General features: G+C 35.5%; 1 long non-coding RNA gene across 7 annotated transcripts in view; it reads right to left on the bottom strand.

Moving 5' to 3' along the window:
* LOC102152965 overlaps positions 1 to 18,894 on the bottom strand; it is a 62,727-nt gene that overhangs the window by 31,676 nt on the left and 12,157 nt on the right. For 5 of the 7 annotated variants that reach the window (XR_005372495.1, XR_005372497.1, XR_005372491.1 and 2 more), the window contains one exon: positions 17,811 to 17,859. The exons of 1 other annotated variant lie outside the window; for it this stretch is intronic. This is a non-coding gene — a long non-coding RNA (uncharacterized LOC102152965). Of the gene's footprint in view, positions 1 to 17,810; positions 17,972 to 18,894 lie in introns of all 7 variants that reach the window. One more of the 7 variants, XR_005372492.1, reaches the window with a different exon arrangement.

Here is an 18,894-nt window from a genome sequence, read left to right as displayed (position 1 = left end):
TTCGATGAGCGTAAGTGGGGAGTTTTATCACAGGTCCCAGGTAATTGTGATATGTTCTAGCATTGCATTCTCCAAAAGAGTAGTCACTAACAACATGTGGTTATTAGGTGCTTGACATGTGGCTAGTCCAATTTGAGACAAGCTGTATGAGTCAAATACTCACTAGAATTCAGACCTAGTATTCAAATCATGTAAAATATCTCTTAAAATTTTTATAGTGATTACGGGTTTAAATGCTTTTTGAAAATGTGACTACTAGAAAATTTAAAACTACTGGCTCACATTATATTTCAATTGGGCAGGACTGGTCTAAAAAATCAACTCAAACGGTGGTCCTACTGCATGTCAAACACATACAAAACTAATATTCTTTCATTTTTTTATGTGGATACTATACAATAATATACTTTGTTAACTTTTTGTGTGCCAAGATTTGAGTACAGCATATAAAAAAAGATACTTAATATTTTCTAAGCACTTATGATGTCCCACAAAGTATATATCAAAATCCCATTGATAAATGAGGAATCGGGCTTAGTGTGCTTAAGGGAGTACCAAAGTTGACAGTCTAATAAGCAGTGAACATGTGATCTAAATCCTGGTAGTCTGTCATAACTGCTGGGCTAGTCTATGAAATGTGTATATGCATTCAATATTATAACTGACTCTAGTGAATTTTTAATTAAATATTTCAAAGTGGCACAACTCAAGTAAATCATGATTCTCATTATGTGGTATCTGGTTTGTAAAGGACTTTAGGATGTCGTACAAATACTTCACAAAGGACTATAAGAAATAAATTTCTGTTGTTTACAAGCCACTAAGTCTATGTGGTACTTTGTTGTAGTGCCTCAAACTGACTAAGACAATCACTAATGATTCTGGTTGAGTGCAGGCCTCTATAACCCTTGTTTTGGGTTAAATATAACATATAATTTACGCTATAAAGAATTAAAACTTTTTTATTTTAACCTTTTCCCCCTAAAAGTTACCTCTAACTTTTCCTCTTACAGCATATCTCACTGATCATAATCTTCATAAGTAAGTTAAAATTTATAAGCATTAATTATTTAACTGCATTTGCATATAGGTGAGTCTTCAGGATCATCAAAATATATTAATGTTAGCATATTTGAGTGAAGGGACAAGTATCTTTGACAAAAGGCAATGGATGGGGCGTTCAGCTAACAGAACAGGCTAACATTCTATCTTCTCTTAGAGTGACAATCTCTAAATTTCTCTTCTCACCTCTCCCTCTCCCAACCACAAACACACAGAGGTAGTTCAGTTTGTATATCCTTCTTGTTCTTGCCTCAGATTTATTTTGAGTTGGTGCACATGTCCAGTGGGGCTCATGATTCAGTACTTTTTAGATAATAGTATATGTGTCAAAACTACAGTGGTTTAAACCCTAAAATAAACTATGTCACATTCGCTCACTCATTTTGAGGTAACTGCATGGTTAATAACCAGAGGTTTTTTTTTTTTTTTAAATTGCTTATTTACCACAGATTTATTAACTACAAAAGAAAATGTCCAATATAAAATATATCTACCTCATATAAGCTTCTTCTAACACACTAATTTGAGGTAGGGGAGAAAGGCCACAGTATGTATATTAAACTCCTAGGTGGGTCTCCATGATGGTCGTATAGACATAAATGCACATTGTCTCCCACAAAGTGGTCTAGGTCAACACTGCAGAGTAGACTCTTCAGCAAGATCACACCCTTCTTCCAGGACACTTAGAGAACTGGTGGGATATCACTGTAGTAGGAGTAAATGTCACAGAGCTATGAAAGTTCAGAGATTTAAAACTTGGAAAACTTGAATATGTTGATCTTAGATTGGTATGGTTTGGTGTTGATAAAGGTGCTACGGCTGCAGCTGGGAGTCAGACTCAAAATTCATCCACACAAACACTCTAAAATATCTAGACAATATTAACCTCTCTCCAGAAAAAAGTCCCATTCTGGTTGATTTTCTGTTCTTCTTCTTTTTTTTTTTTTTCTTTTTTTTTCTTTTTTTTTTCTTTTTTTACATTTTGCCATCTATCTTTTTCTCCCATTTTTCAATAGATCACACACTCTTTGAACAGTTTGCCCTCTTCAAAATCTCTAATTATTCTTATACCAGGTTCCTTTATTCTATATAATTGTTACTTAGGTTAGACTTGAAATATTATAAAACAAAACAGATAGTAAATCTATAATCCCAATAGGTTGTACAAAACTAAATTACTCAAATCCGTTACATGTCTGAAAATGTAGAGATGTCTCTATTCTTTATTGGTATATATTTTCCTCAATCCTCATTGTTAAAAATATTTTTATTTACCTCTGATGTTATAGGTATTTATATATGACGACTTAAACTTCAGTGTTCTCAGTAACTAGATTTCTGGAGAGTTCTACAAGAGAAAAACTAATCTAACTTTCAAAGGAACTAAACTATATTTGGATACAGTTTGATCTAAAAAAATTATTTATTTATTTATTTGTTTGTTTATTTATTTATTTGTTTATTTATTTATTTATTTATTTGTTTGTTTATTTATTTATTTAGAGAGTGTGGGGAAGGGTAGAGGGAGAAGAGAGAATCTCAAGCAGGCTCCATTGAAAGCACAAAGCCCAGGGCTCAATCTCACAACCCCAAGATCATGACCTGAGCTGAAACCAAGAGTTGGAGGCTCAATTGACTGATCCGCCCCCACTTTGACTTTTAGCACAGTTTGCAAAAGGAGATTATTTATCTGATGTTGGTGATTGTACATATTGTGTGGTTTGAGAAATACAAGGACAGAATTCCTCACCAAAAATAAAAAATGCCACTTTTATGCCATAATCTGAGGAATTATAGTATAAGTGATTTTTTTTTTTTTTTACAATTTATTTATTTTAGAGAAAGAGAGAGAAAGTGTGTGTGAGAGCAGGGGGAGGGGCAGAGGGAGAGGAAGAGAATCCCAAGCACACTCCCTACTGAGCATGGAGCCCAATTGGGTCTGGATCTTAAAACTCTGAGATTATGACCTGAGGCAAAATCAAGAGTCGCTTAACCAAGTGAGACACCCAAGTGCCCCCAAAGTGATTTCTCCACTTTGTGTTAAATATTACATTCTATGGACTCTAATTTTTTTTTAATTTTTTGTTTAATTTTTATTCATTTGTGATAGTCACAGAGAGAGAGAGAGAGAATGAGGCAGAGACACAGTCAGAGGGAGAAGCAGGCTCCATGTACCGGGAGCCCGACATGGGACTCGATCCCGGGTCTCCAGGATCCCGCCCTGGGCCAAAGGCAGGCACCAAACCGCTGCGCCACCCAGGGATCCCTATGGACTCTAATTTTGAAAACAAAATCATTTATCAGGTTAGGGGAGTTTGTTTTCTGTACAATAAGAAGATTCTAAAATGGATGAAAGTACTCTTGCATATCAGGAAAGGGAAGAAATAAATACATTTGGGAACTGAAAGGAGGTTCTAGGTCATTAAACATAATCTTCTCCATTTTGCATAAGGAAAGTAAAGATGAGTGAGGAAATGGTTTGCTCCACCTTATATATTTGCCCTAATACATGCCAAGAATGCATTGCTTTCTTGGGCTACTCTGGTCCTTTGCCACCTTAAATCTTAAAAAACGTGTCGAAAGTGGGGTGTTAGTAAGTATAACCTTTAGCTACCAGGGCCAGTATTTTTAAAGATCTTTCTAAAATATCAAATTGCAACTAATTGAGAAAAACATATAACTTTACATTTTCTTCAGTAATTTGTGTTGATAGGCTGCTTCCACTCCCCTTTAAGCGAACTGATTTATGCCTAAACTGTGACTATCATCATCAGCTATTTTTCCTTTCCTATGACCAGTTTTATCTTCACAGCACCCTTATGTTTAACTCCTCAGTAAACATAAAACAGCCATGGCCAGTTGGCTACAACCCTGCTATCTTATGCCTTAGCACCTAAAGAATTCTGTTTTCTTCAACTTTCATCTCTGCTGTAGATAAGAGAGTAGGAGGAGAGGAAGTAAGACAATAGTTATATCCATACTCCAAAAAAACATGATCACAAAAGAAGATGAAAACTTTGTGAGTTGACTTTCTATTCTTGCATGCAATTAGCTTAAAATTAAGTAATTTACTCTGTAATTACTATAAAACCAGATGGCCTTTAAAACTGAGGACACTCTTTTTTTAAAAAACACTTTATTTATTTGACAGAGAAAGCATAAGCAGGGAGAGGAAGAAGCAGACTCCCTGCTGAGCAGACAGCCAGATCTGGAGCTGGATGCTAGGACCCAGGATCATGACCTGAGTCAAAGGCAAACACTTGACTGACTAAGCCACGCAGGAGCCCCAACTGGGGACACTCTTAACATGAATGAGTTCCATTCAAATTTCTTTCCACTTGCAAAGTCTATATTAAATTTATACCAGAAATCAGATACTGTAATGGGAACCAAGGCTATAAAAAATAAAAAATTGAGTGCCTTCTTTCAAACTTTACACTTAATCTGTAGCCCAAATATGAAAAATGTTGGGCACACTCTCTAACACCTTGGAGAAGGGAAAAATGCATTTTCTGACACTCCCCACAGAGAGACATTTAAATTTTGTGTTCTGTATAGCCCACATAGAAAAGAAACTCACTTGTACGGAAAATCAAAGAAACCAATCACTATTTGACACAATTGGTTCAAATGGAGGTTTGGAGACATATCAGCCCTCAGGGTGTCTTAGTCTTCTCAAGCTGCTAAAACAAAACCATAAACTAGATGACTTAAAAAACAGACATTTATTTCTTACAATGTGGAGGCTTGGAAGTCCAAAATCAAGTTGCTGGCAGGTTCAGGTCTTAATGAGGACCCTCCTCTAGATTTGCAGTTGGTCACCTTCTCACAGTATCCTTACATGGGAGGAGGTATAAGAGGCAGGGAGAAGGACAGGATACTTTGGTCTCTTTCTCTTCTTATAAGGACACAAATCCCATCATGTGGGTTTTACCTTCAGGACCTCATCTAAACCTAGAACTTCTAAAAGGCCCCATATCCAAACACTATCACTTTGAGAATTGGGCTTCAACGTACAATTTTGGAGTGACAAAAATATTCAGTTCATAACAAAAGGGTCTACCTACAATATAAGGCAATCCTTAAGGTGCCACACTACAGTTAGATATAAAAAATATGTTTCTGCTAATTCAAAGGTAATTTAAATGATAATCCAAAGAAAATTTAAGAACTTATCCCTCTAGCCTCCTTATCCATCCTGAGAGTATCAAGTGATTGAAAGTTGAAAATCTGGAGAGGACTTATCCTGCCGCCTTCACATAAAACTTAGGGAGACAGCTTTAACAACTATGATGTGTAGACATGCATTTGACTATTTCAAGGAAACTGCAGTGATATTTTCCTGAAGAACGTGAAAAGCACCAGCTGGGGGTGAATGAGTAGGGAAGAGCTGGTTTAAATGTCTACAAAATCCAAAGAGAGCTCCAAACCTACATTACTAAAATCAATTTATTAAAAGCTTTCTTAAGAATATTCCTGCTCCCTTGAAGAGGTCACAGCCATAGTTAGCAAGACGTGGAAGGAAGAATAGAAGTACTAAGTGAGAAAGGAGCTCATCACCTGACCCTTCACTGAACTGAAGCTTTCCTTTAGCATCAGACTTAATTGGGGCGATAGAAGTTTCAACTTTAAATCAAGGTAAGATTTTGGATTATTCTGAGAAGACATTTTATTTAATGAGTTGAAACTGTGATTTGTACTTAAAGTGACCATAGAACTTTTATTGCTTAAGAATAAGTAGAGAAGGCATTGTTCCCAAGTAGGGAAAATTTATTCTTTTTCCTGTCTGTCTCTTATATTCTCACATGACTACCACACCCACAACATTTCTGATACCAGGTGTGTGAAGGTTTTTCCCCATTAAGCAATCCATAGTTTCCTACAATTTAATCCAATTCTGACACTGTCTGTGGGAGATAGCATCAGATTCCACAGGTTTAGGGCTCATTCCCATAACACTCCCCTACTTCAGATGCCAAATGCAAGTTCAGGTTGTAGCCTGTGCTTTGGAACAATTGGCTACAAATTGAGAATTTCTCATGATACCCTCCTAGGTTTAATTAATTTGGTAGAGCAGCTCACAGAATTTAAGGAAACAGTTTACCTACTCTTTACTGGTTATTGTAAAAAGATATAATAAAGGATACAGATGTACATCCGGATGAAAGAGATGTTTGGGACACGTTATGTGGGAAGGGCATGGAGCCTTCATGTCTTCTTCAAGTATACCACTTTCTTAACACCTCCATGTGGTCACCAACCCAGAAGCTTTTTGAACTCCATACTTCTTAGAGTTTTATCACATAGAGATGGTCAATCATTAGGTCCATTTCTAGCCCCTCTTCCCTCTGGGTAGGAGGGTACAGGGTAGTTGGGTACGAAAAGTTCCAAGCTACTAATCATGATTTGGTCTTTCTGGTGACCAGCACTCATGCAGTAGACCAAGAGTCACCTCATTAGAACAAAAGACATTCCTATCACCCAGGAAGTCCCAAGAGATTCAAGAGTCCCCATGTCAGGAATTAGGGTCAAAAACCAAATGTTAGAATAATAAACACTTCTAGTGGGCTTTTTAAATTTTTTTTAGATATTTTATTTATTTATTCATGAGAGAAACACAGAGAAAGGCAAAGACATAGGCAGAGGGAGAAGCAAGCTCCCTATGGGGTAATTTCCTTGGCAATAACCTGGGTTTTAGGAGTTCTGTGCCAGAAACCAGGGACAAAGAATAATATATTTTTTCTATTATTTCACAGCATTTTAATCAAGTTTTTATCCAGGGAATGATGAAAATCTAGTGCTGCTGACTGTATTCAAATGGAGAGCAGGAAATCACGATATACTCCTTAATAATTATGTCCCATAGATTGAGCTGATTAGATGTAATGGCTACATATTTGTTATTGCATCATTAAGTCTAAAGCAGGCTGACCACAGCATACCATTTGGTACAACTGATTTATTGAAGTCTCACAACTCTTCACAGGTTTAAGTGAGAAACCATTTGAATTTTCCCAATAACTGTTTAGCAATTCTATATAAACCCCTTTCTACTGATCTCTTTATAATTTGTGACTAGATTCCATAATGACAGTCACTTCACTTAATTCAAACCATCTTATTTCAGTTTCAAATCCAGTCCTGTTCATTTTAAAGTTTCATTTAACTTTACCCATATTTTAACCTCTACCTATATTTTAGGCTAGACTCTTCCATGGCTTTAGCAGCTTGGAGTCTTGAGGTGGGGTTGAAGTAGGGTAGGATCATTTCTTCACTATCCTGATCTATTTATCTTTCTACCATACATCCTTTCTGTTACTAGGCAAGGAAAGGGGAGAGTGAAATAGAATAAGTGAATGGGCACATTTCTTCCTTTGTAAAAAGAAGTAGCTGAATATATTGTATGTTTGGCAAAATGCTTGTGAGTTATTTTAAGGACCCTAGAATTCCAGGTTTCTTTGTCTGGCAGAGGCTGGGCTCTAGTCTCGGGGAAGAGATCCCTTAACAGGAATTATGGTTGAGATAAAGGAAGACAGTCACTGTCAAACCAGATATGGGAAGCATGGTTCTAGGGAATAAAGTCTCCTTATTTTCTCTTTCCCTACCTTCTTATAGCCTGTAGGTGCTTCTCATGTGATAACTCACTTGGACCCTAGAAGACAAGAGAGCCTGTGAGATTCACTATGTCATCTCTTAGAGCAGAGAAAAATTAAAAAGATATCTGGAGAAGTAAACAAAATACACATCTCAACCTTTTGCTTGTTTCCTTCATTCAATGAGTAGCTTTCTTGGTAAACTAAAGTAAGATGGCTCAAGTTCAGTTACTTCTAATGCTGTCCAACTGGTTCTAAGGAAAATCCATATATAAGCCAAATCAAAGAGTAATTGTGTGTGTTCTGTCTCTGAACTCCTCCATCTCTCTCTACCTCAGGAATATCAGGCATTCTGAAGACCCAGAAGTACAAATCCTTGGTTTATTACCATACACTGAGAGTGATGCTTCCCTGTTACTGGGGGAAAGAAAAGCCCTGCAAAAGGGGATATGATAAAGGGAATAACCTTTCTCTAGAAATCTGAACACATGCTCAACAAAATATTTGATTTCTGAGTGCTGTCCTTACATGAATTGAAGGATAATGGGGGTGGCATGGATGATGGAACACATTTTTCTAAATTGAGACCATTCAGTAAACACTGAAAAAGATATTCCTCCCTTGCTAATAATTCTCTGCATCCAAAATACAGGGACCATTATCCTTGTTGTTCAGGTAGAATTTGGGGCATCAGGAAAAAGGAACGTTTTGTAAGATGCCACATCTCTAGAGATAAGGAGAAATCTACAGGCTGATAGATTCAAGGGTGGAAGGTAGAGAAAGAGAAAAAGAGGTATACGAACTTAGAGCTTGGGACAGAAGCTAGTTTTTTTTCTACTGTATTCCATACTGCCTGCCATGTCTGAGGAGCCCTGATCTCACTGCTGTTGATACAATCATGTATTGGTAATTTGAGTGCCCTTAGAGATATTCTAGTCTAAACTATTTTTGAGAGAGAATTTTAGATAGAACTAAAAGTTTATAATTGCATAATTTCTCTGAAGCGGGTTCTTACTCTTACAGTAAATATTTTATGCCTTTTTCATATCTATCTATACCTTATATATCCAAGAATATTGTGAAATCCTTGAAGGGAGAACTTTTTTTTGTGTGAGTTCCATCAGCCTTAACCTCACTCTGGGGAGTAAATAAGTATTCAATAAAAGTTGTCCAACTGTAAATAACAGGCAGTGAGTTTATTAATGATTATTCCAGTTTCTAAGACTTTAAAGCTGTTTCTTATCAAAGTATCCTTATTACTAATAGCTCATATTGCCATACTTGATTCTAAGTTTTTCTGCTCTTAACTTGAGGTCAGAAAACATCCTTATATTATATATAAAACTCTGTATATTTGCCTGGTTTTGAGGGAAATAAATTTGCTTTGGTTCATTTTGTAATCAGGTTTCAAGGGGGTAGGTAAAACAAAATACACAACAACACAATTATCTAGTGAATGAAGATTTTAGAGGGGAATATTAAAGTTTGAGAGACTGAAAGCCTATAATTCTATACTGACACTGCAACTAATTACCTGTGATTTTTGCTATCTTTTGTTAAAAAAATAGCATCTCTCTTCCTTACTCTTTAGATGTCCTAACCTGTGTCACATCCTCCCAGGCATCACTAAGAAATTTACTTTAATGATTGTACACTCCTTTACACTGAAGGCATTGCCATTGCTATAATTGTATATGCTAAAATTGCTCACTCATAGACTAGCTCGGAGTTGATGCTTTGAACTTAATTTATACAGAATTTATGACATAGTAAAACTGAAACTTTTCCTGTGAGAATAATAGGTATATCAACATTGGTCTTCCTTGACATAACTCAAAGGAATCAGTACTGCAGAAGTTTCGAGTTCTAGGTCAGTCTATTTTAGTAACATGGATTCTGCTGTCAAAACACCTTCTCCATCTCCCAGCTCTGCCTTAACTAAGTGGAAACATGTCCAGCACTTTTAATATGTCTGCTTCAATTTGCCCTAACATAAAATTGAGATAATATTATCATGTAGTTTAGGTTTTGTAAGTTTTAAAAAAGTCAATACATGGGGATTATTTTGTTTTTGTTGGAGCTGTGATATGCTTGAGTTAATGAATGAATTAATTAATCCAGATGATTTCTTGAGTTATAACTGACAAATAGAAATTGTATACATTTAAGGTATAAAATATTAAGTTATGATGTATGTATACCCTGTGAAGTAATTATCATAATGAAGCTAATTAACATATCCATCAGCTCACATTTATTTTTTTATGTGGTAAGAACACATAAGATGTATTCCTTTAGCAAATTTTAATTATCCAATACAGTATTACTAACTTTAGTCATCATGCTGCTGTACCTTAGATCGTACTCATCCTGCATAGGTGTAACTGTACCCTTGACCAATTTCTCCTCATTTCCTCCACCCCTCAGATCCAGGCAACTACCATTTTACTTCCTGATTCTTGACTTTTTTAGGGAATCCTTATCCACTGTTGGTGGGGATCTAAACTGGTGTAGGCAGTATGGAAAATAGTATGGAAGTTCCGCAAAAAAATTAAAAAATAGAATTACCATATGATATAGCAATCTCACTTCTAGATATATATCCAAAGAAATGAAATCATTATCTTTTTAAAGAGGGTATTTATTTATTTATTTATTTATTCATTTATTTGAGAGAGCAAGCATGAGCAATGTGGGAGAAGCAGACGGAGAGGGAGAAGCAGAAGAGCCTAATTCGGGGCTTGATCCCAAGACCCTGTGATCATTACCTGAGCCAAAGGCAGATACTAAACTGACTGAGCTACCCTGGCTCCCAAAAATCAGTATCTCAAAGAAATGTCTATATTCCCATGTTTGCTGAAGTATTATTTATGGTAGCCAAGATTTAGAAACAAAGTAAGTGCTCACTGATAGATAAATGAATAAAGAAATTGTGGGATATACACATGCAGTGGAGTATTATTCAGCCTTAAAAAGGAGATCCTGTCATTTGAAACAACATAGATCGACCTAAAAGACATTATGGTTGGTGAAATAAGCCGGACAGAGAAAGACAAATACTGCATGATTTCACTTATTTCACTTATATTTGTAATCTTAAAAAAATCAGACATGTGACATATTATAAAAATTGTCATCACAAAGAAAATGCTCAATCAATTTTAGCAATAATCAGTTATAAAGCAAGGAGGTGTCTGGTCCCTAAGATAATTTACCATAGAAATAACCTTATCAAGCATGAGACTAGCTTGAAACATCTTGCAGCACCACAAAGAAGTGCTTATGAGAAGAGTTATACTGTAAGAGTAATAGTATTACTCTTGACTTGTACTCTTGACTTGTAAAGACTTGACTTTATTCCCAGCTTGACCACAAGGCTAGGTAATTTCAACCAACCACTTCCTCTCTTTGAATCAATATCTTGATCTTCAAGACAGTAATAGGAGTAAATAGTATTATTTCCCATTTTAGAGCTTATCCTGAGTTGTTACATCACCTTGGCATTTGTCTCTTTAATGTTTAGCCTCAGGCTTCTCACATAGTGGTGTGCATACTATACTTGTATTCGTCCTTATGGGGGGTTTAATCTGGTGATATCTGAATAGCAACGATTATCCAGACTTATTTCTAAATCTGAACTGCTTCTCCTCAATTCTGTGTCTAAAGTCAGAATGAGTGACTTCAATATTCTAGGCAGTAGGTTAGCTGCATCTCTTGGGTCTCTTAGAGCCTCTTTCCTCAAAATGAATAGGTTGTTCTTTCCCTTTCCCCTTGCCTGTTACTGTGCCACCATTTTCTTTTCTCATATCTTTCATGGGGAAACTGTACAAAAGGAGTATGTGCTTTCTCATCTTACATTTCTTTTCTGACGAACACAAATAGCACTTTAATTCAAGAGGTTCCCCACTCCCAACTAGTGACTATTTTACACATACTATCACTTTTAAATAAAATTCTAAGAGTTCCTGAACTCTATTTATAGGCTTCTTGTTCCCAAATGCATTTCTAAACAAAACTGCTTCAAGCTCTCTCTTTGCAAGCACTTTTTCCTTTATTTATTTTTTCCCTTTAATCTTCCATTATTTGTTTTATTTCTGCCCTTTTTAGCTCTTTCAAGCCTAGTTTTGGGCAAAAAAACATTAGGCAGAGAATCACACATAACCTTAAATGCACCTCCAGAAGCACCATTCAAGGAAATGTACAATACAAAGTCCAGGGACGACTTTATTCCCAGCTTGACCACAAGGCTAGGTACTTTCAACCAACCACTTCCTCTCTTTCAATCAATATCCTGATCTTCAAGACAGAAATAATGGAGAGGAAACATTAGAGAATAAGTAATACTAACACATTTTTTAAATGGACATCAGTCCACATTGCCCTCCATTTCTTATGCCTTGCTTAACCAAGCCATCAAGTTATTCTGTCCAGATGTAAGAAAATGTGGGGATAGTAGAGCATAGGTTCTTGGTCCTGTCTTTACCTCTCCTCTGTATCTGCATATTCTGTAAAATGCTTCCTTGTATTAAGTCAGGTAATAGTAGTATATATATATATATATATATATATATATATATATATATATATATATAATATACATACTATATACACACACACACACACACACACACATACACGCATATCCTCGTTTCCCACAACCTACCCCTAAGATGTAAAACTGAATAATACTACAATTTAGAAATTCAAAAGTGAGTAATTTTGTGTACAAATTATGTACAGTTAGGCATCTCTACTTTTTTTTTCAACTTTACTTTTTATGGTTTAGTTCAATTAGAGTGATAAGACCCTTTATTATTATTTTTTTTATTGGAGTTCAATTTGCCAACATGTAGCATATCACCCAGTGCTCATCCTGTCAAGTGCCTCCCTCAGTGCCTATCACCCAATCACTCCAACCCCCTGCCCACCTCCCTTTCCACTATCCCTTGTTTATTTCTCAGAGTTAGGAGTCTCTCAGTTCTGTCATCCTCCATGATATTTTCACTCATTTTCTCTCCTTTCCCCTTTATTCCCTTTTACTATTTTTTTATATTCTCCAAATGAATGGGACCATATAATGTTTGTCCTTTTCTGATTGACTTATTTCACTCAGCATAATACCCTCCAGTTCCATCCACGTCGAAGCAAATGGTGGGTATTTGTCATTTCTAATGGCTGAGTAATATTCCATTGTGTACATAGACCACATCTTCTTTATCCATTCATCTTTCGATGGACACTGAGGCTCCTTCCACAGTTTGGCTATTGTGGACATTGCTGCTAGAAACATTGGGGTGCAGGTGTCCTGGCATTTCATTGCATCTCTATCTTTGGGGCAAATCCCCAACATTGCAATTGCTGGGTCGTAGGGCAGTTCTATTTTTAACTCTTTGAGGAACCTCCACACAGTTTTCCAGAGTGGCTGCACCAGTTCACATTCCCACCAACAGTGCAAGAGGGTTCCCTTTTCTCCACATCCTCTCCAACATTTGTGGTTTCCTGCCTTGTTAATTTTCCCCATTCTCACTGGTGCGAGGTGGTATCTCATTGTGGTTTTGATTTGTATTTCCCTGATGGCAAGTGATGCAGAGCATTTACTCATGTGCTTATTGGCCGTGTCTATGTCTTCCTCTGTGAGATTTCTGTTCATGTCTTTGCCCATTTCATGATTCGATTGTTTCTTTGCTGTTGAGTTTAATAGATTCTTTATAGATCTTGGATACTAGCCCTTTATCTGTTATGTCATTTGAAAATATCTTCTCCCATTCTGTAGGTTGTCTTTTAGTTTTGTTGACTGTTTCTTTTGCTGTGCAGAAGCTTTTTCTCTTGATGAAGTCCCAATAATTCATTTTTTGTCTTTGTTTCCTTGCCTTCATAGATGTATCTTGCAAGAAGTCACTGTGGCCAAGTTCAAAAAGGATGTTGCCTGTGTTCTCCTCTAGGATTTTGATGGATTCTTGTCTCACATTTAGATCTTTCATCCATTTTGAGTTTATCTTTGTGTAGGGTGCAAGAGAGTGGTCTAGTTTCATTCTTCTGCATGTGGATGTCCAATTTCCCCAGCACCATTTATTGAAGAGACTGTCTTTCTTCCAGTGGATAGTCTTTCCTGCTTTGTTGAATATTAGTTGACCATAGAGTTGAGGGTCCACTTCTGGGTTCTCTATTCTGTTCCATTGATCTATGTGTCTATTTTGTGCCAGTACCACACTGTCCTGATGATCACAGCTTTGTAGTACAACCTGAAATCTGGCATTGTGATGCCCCCAGCTCTGACTTTCTTTTTTAATATTCCCCTGGCTCTTTGGGGTCTTTTCTGATTCCATACAAATCTTAAGATGATTTGTTCCAACTCTCTGAAGAAAGTCCATGGTATTTTGATAGGGATTGCATTAAATGTGTAAATTGCCCTGGGTTGCAAGGGTGATAAGACCCTTGACCAAACATCCCCTGGGTTATCTTCTACAAATCCAAGTTAATAGATATATCCTGACCATCAGCCATGGGTCTATATCTTTCTTGGCCTCTAATAAATTATAGCTCTGGATTCAATTTTTTAAAGGATGATTTTTAGGGTAAAAAGCTAAATATTACATATGGATATTATCTTTTAAAAAGTTCTCAAAAACTAATAAAATCTTAAAAATTAAAATCAATTAAATAAAATTTATTAATTAAATTTACTCTACTCCCAAAATACAAAAATATTATTTCAAAGGAATACATGAATACTTATGTTGACTTCAGCATTATTTACAATAGCCAAATTATGGAAGAAGTCCAAATATCTATGTACAAATGGATGGATAAAGATGTGGTCACACACACATAGACACAGCACACACAGACACACACTAGATTATTATTCAGCCATAAAAAAGAATGAAATCCTGCCATTTGAAACAACATGCATGGAACTAGAGAGCATAATGCTAAGTGAAATAAGTTAGAGAAAGGCAAATGTGATATGATAAAACTAACATGTGGAATTTAAGAAATAAAACAAATCAGCAAAGGGGGGAAAAACAGAGACAGAAACAAACCAAGAAACAGACTCATAACTGCAGAAAACAAACTGATGGTTACCAGAGGGGTGCTGGGTGGGGGTTGGATGAAATAGATGAAGAGGATTAAGAATACACTTATTACGATGAGCAGTGAGTAATATTTAGAATTGTTGAATCAGTATATTGTATACCTAAAACTAACATAACACTGTAGGTTAACTATACTTAAATAAAAATATACAACTTAATAAAAAAGAGAGGAAAATAAATCAATAAAATAAAATGTATATTAATTGCATTAATAGCACCTAAACTCAAAAACTAATAAAAAGTGAAATAAACCTAGTATGACATGAATCAAATTATGCATTTTTTTTCATGATTTTTATCATATATAACATTCCAGTCATGTCTCATTATATATAGATAGGTAGATAGATAGATAAAAGATTGTTAAATATAATGACCCACAAAACCAATTGAAAACATAGCAAACACAGAATGCTTAAAATGTTAAATTAATTTTACTTCAGTTTTGCAGAAGAAATAGAGGAATAAAGAAGTGATCGCTGGACCTCAGATAAATATCTCTTCTCGAGGCATATTGTATTCTAAAGTCTATCCCTAAGTTTAAGAAAAATGTTGCAGAACATAGCTAATATGTGTTTTAATTTTGAATAGAATTGACTGACTCCTTGTATGTTAGGTAGTAGAATGGTCTCTCAAAGATAACCCATGTCCTAAATCCTGTGGCTATGTTATTTTGCATGGCAAGAAGGTATTAAGTAGTAGATGAAATAAAGTTTGCTAAACAGTTGACCTTAAAATGGAAAATTATTTGGGCTTATCCAAATGAGTTCAGTCTAATGATGGGATGGATAAAAGTAGAAAAAGGAGGCAGGAGAGAAAGTCAGAGAGATGGGAGCATGAGAAGAACTTATCTCAATATTGCTGGCTTGGCAGATGGGGATTTGTCCATTTTTCTTATGATTAGAATAGGTAATGTGTTTCTAGAAAGGAAAACTTCAGAGGTAAAGTGCCACTTTCATTACTACATCATACCAAGGATAGATTCTACCAATATGACTTCTTTTTTATTTTGACTTTGATAGCTGAGATAGTATTTGCCTGGTTTCTCCACTATAAAGTTACAGTTTTCCCCCTCTATTTCCATAGTGGTCCCTTTGGAAGGAAGTCACCATATGTAGCCCTCAACTGAGGAGCTGGAAGTTAGTCTATCTCCTTAAAAGTGAAGTATCTACATATATTTGGAATAGTATATGGAAGATTTGTTGCTTGCCATTTTCTTTTTTTTTTTTTCAATCATTTACTTATGTCAGTATATACTCATGAATCGTTGTTCTATACTTTTGAGTTTTAATATGATACTATTTTATTTAGTTGCTCAAATTGTTCTAGCTTAGGAGCTCTTTCAGTTGACTTTTTTGATAAAGCCCTGTCAACATGTGTCTTGTTTTGCTTTTAGGACTCCCTTACCTACTTTTTTTTTTTTTTTTTTCAGCTTTCCTTTCATTTCTGTCACTGCAAGATATTGTATGCTCATCTTGTGTATTCTCTGACTCAGTCTTAGAACTAGCCATTTCTCCAAGAAGCCATGGTCCTTTTATTGGAGAATACTATTAAAAATCAAGATCTAGTGGTGCCTGAGTAGCTCTGTCAGTTCAGCATCCAACTCTTGATTTCAGCTCAGGTCATGATCTCAGGGTTGTGAGATTGAGCCCTGCATCAAGCTCCATACTCAGCATGGAGCCTGCTTAAGATTCTCTCTCTCCCTCTGTCCCTGCACCCCCTCCTCTAGTTTTTTTTAAATCAAGATTTAGAATACTATATGTGCTCATTATTTCTGAGGTGTCATTATTTGACCCTTTCAAGAGATAGAGAAATATTTGTGTAAATCAAACTGTATATATAAACATATCTATAAATATTTCTAGACATCTATAAAACTTTAACTCAAACTGATGTCTCTAACTGTAATCCAGAAATACACAGGTCATTTTAACCTTCCCACATCGGTTGATTGTAACCTCTCCCTCTAAAAATGAGAAACCTGGACCTCACCATCATCCATCATTCCTTGCTTAATGTACAGTTACACCATAAATGTATAGTGATTTCATATTTATTAACCTATACCCTAGTATGCAACACCCTTACCTATTAAAGTACTTATATATACTATCTTTTGCCTTTAGTCTCATGGTCTAAACTCACTTTTAACATTGCTTTTTCCTATCTCCACTCAGTGAGATTATTTCCTATACTTATTATACAGTTTGATTATTGCTATGTAGTGTCTGAAGTCAGTTGAAATCATATTACTTATGTTTTGCTTTCTTTTCAGACAACCCCCTGACACATACTTCTAATTTTTTTTTTGATAAATATCTTAACCACAATATGTCTTCATGGTCATTTATGTATCAATTTACCTTACATCCCTCCAAAATTCAGATCTCTTTCCTTCATTATTTCAAGGAATTCCAATTTTATTATTACTGTGCAACATATGCTTCATGCCCTATTTACAACAAAGTATCTATAAACTCTAGTTACTAATCTCAAGTCAATACTGAAATTTTTACCATATTTCACTTAAAAACATTCTTTGTTTTATTTGTTATTATTTTATTAATTTCAATCTCTATTGTCCTTCTTTTCATGATTATATTCTACTTCTCATGATTGTCCATACATATTTATGTTGGTTTTTAGCTGCTCTCTGTACTAGGTGTTAATCTTTTGGCATAATTACTCTGTATAATTACAGAGTGGAAATGTCTGTCCTTTTCATTCAGCAATGACTTAATGATAATTTGGGCAATATCAGCTCGTGAATCCTTTGCATATCTTTAATAAAATGAGTCATATGTTAGAAAGCTCACAGCTGCATACCTCTGCTAGATAAAACTGAAAGCTTGCAAGCTCGGGGGATGAGATTAATGCTCTCATGTCCCACCTCTCTAGACATCCATTGTCCATCTGGCCTAATCCCATCTGTGACTCATTGTTTTACCACAGAATGTCTACCCTTGTTTAGTCATCTAAACTATTTATGCTATGGTTAATATTATTGTTATATCATTAAATGCAGTTGGGGTAATGTTCTAAGCAGTAAGTTGCTCACCTGAAATGACTTTTGTGGAGATATTACCTCAGCACAGTATCTGAGAATCCTGCATCAAAACGCCAACTATTAGGAGACTGTTTGTTATCTTTCACAACGTTTCAAGGCATATTTTCTTGTTTGCATACTGCCTCCTATGCAGTCATGCTTAATTTATTGGGCTAAGGAACATTTGACAAGTTATCATAAGATTAGCACCATCAATTACTTATACTTAATATTCATATATATATGCACACACAGAATATAGTAAGATATCCAAATATCTTTTAGACAATTAGGCATTAACCTTTACTTAAGAAAACCAGCATAAATCCTTCATTTTATGATCAATTTTGCTTAATGTAAGGTAAAAGATATGGACAGTTTGGGAAAAGAAAAAAATAGGCTGAATAAACTATGTAAGAGGCAAGAAATAAAGCATTTTAAAAAGACAGGAAGACTAGTTTGACTGGAGCAAAGAACTCATATAAGAAAAAATGACTTAGAAAAGCTTTATTTCTAAGAAATATGAACATTTTTATGGGCAAAAAGATCATTATAATTTTGGTTTTTGTGGAACAGAATGAATCCTGATACTGCTATGGATTCTTTCATTTCAATACCACCCTCTTCAAAAATTCTGAAACCTGCATATTATAGCTTTACTTTTCATAAAGTGTTTTCAGTTTCTTAATTTGATCTGATGCTTAAAACTCTGTCAGATAACAGGAATAGAAGAAAACTTAATTCTCCATTTGCAGATGAAGCATTTAAGATGCAGAGACTGGCTTGTGACAACTAAATCCTCAAGAAATGACCCTTTCTACCAGGCTGGCCACCCAACCTTCTCAATGGGATTCTTAAGTAATAGCTCTTCTTCTTTCACTACTTTCCAAACCTGGAAAAAGTTCACCTCTTCTAAAAAAAGTACATCATCATGCAGATCACTAGTCCATAAGCACTGAGCATTTAACATGTGCCAGACATATTTTATAACTACCTATCATACCTTCCTGTGACTTCTGTACACTGCTTGCTAGTATTCCACAATTTCTTTCTCATTACTTCAGTTTAGAGCAATGGCTATAACAAAATGACAATA

This window comes from Canis lupus, chromosome 17, assembly GCF_011100685.1.
Source record: "Canis lupus familiaris isolate Mischka breed German Shepherd chromosome 17, alternate assembly UU_Cfam_GSD_1.0, whole genome shotgun sequence".
Classification (NCBI taxonomy): domain Eukaryota; kingdom Metazoa; phylum Chordata; class Mammalia; order Carnivora; family Canidae; genus Canis; species Canis lupus.
Note: the sequence above shows the minus strand (reverse complement) of the source record. Positions and strands in the feature narration are given on the sequence as shown.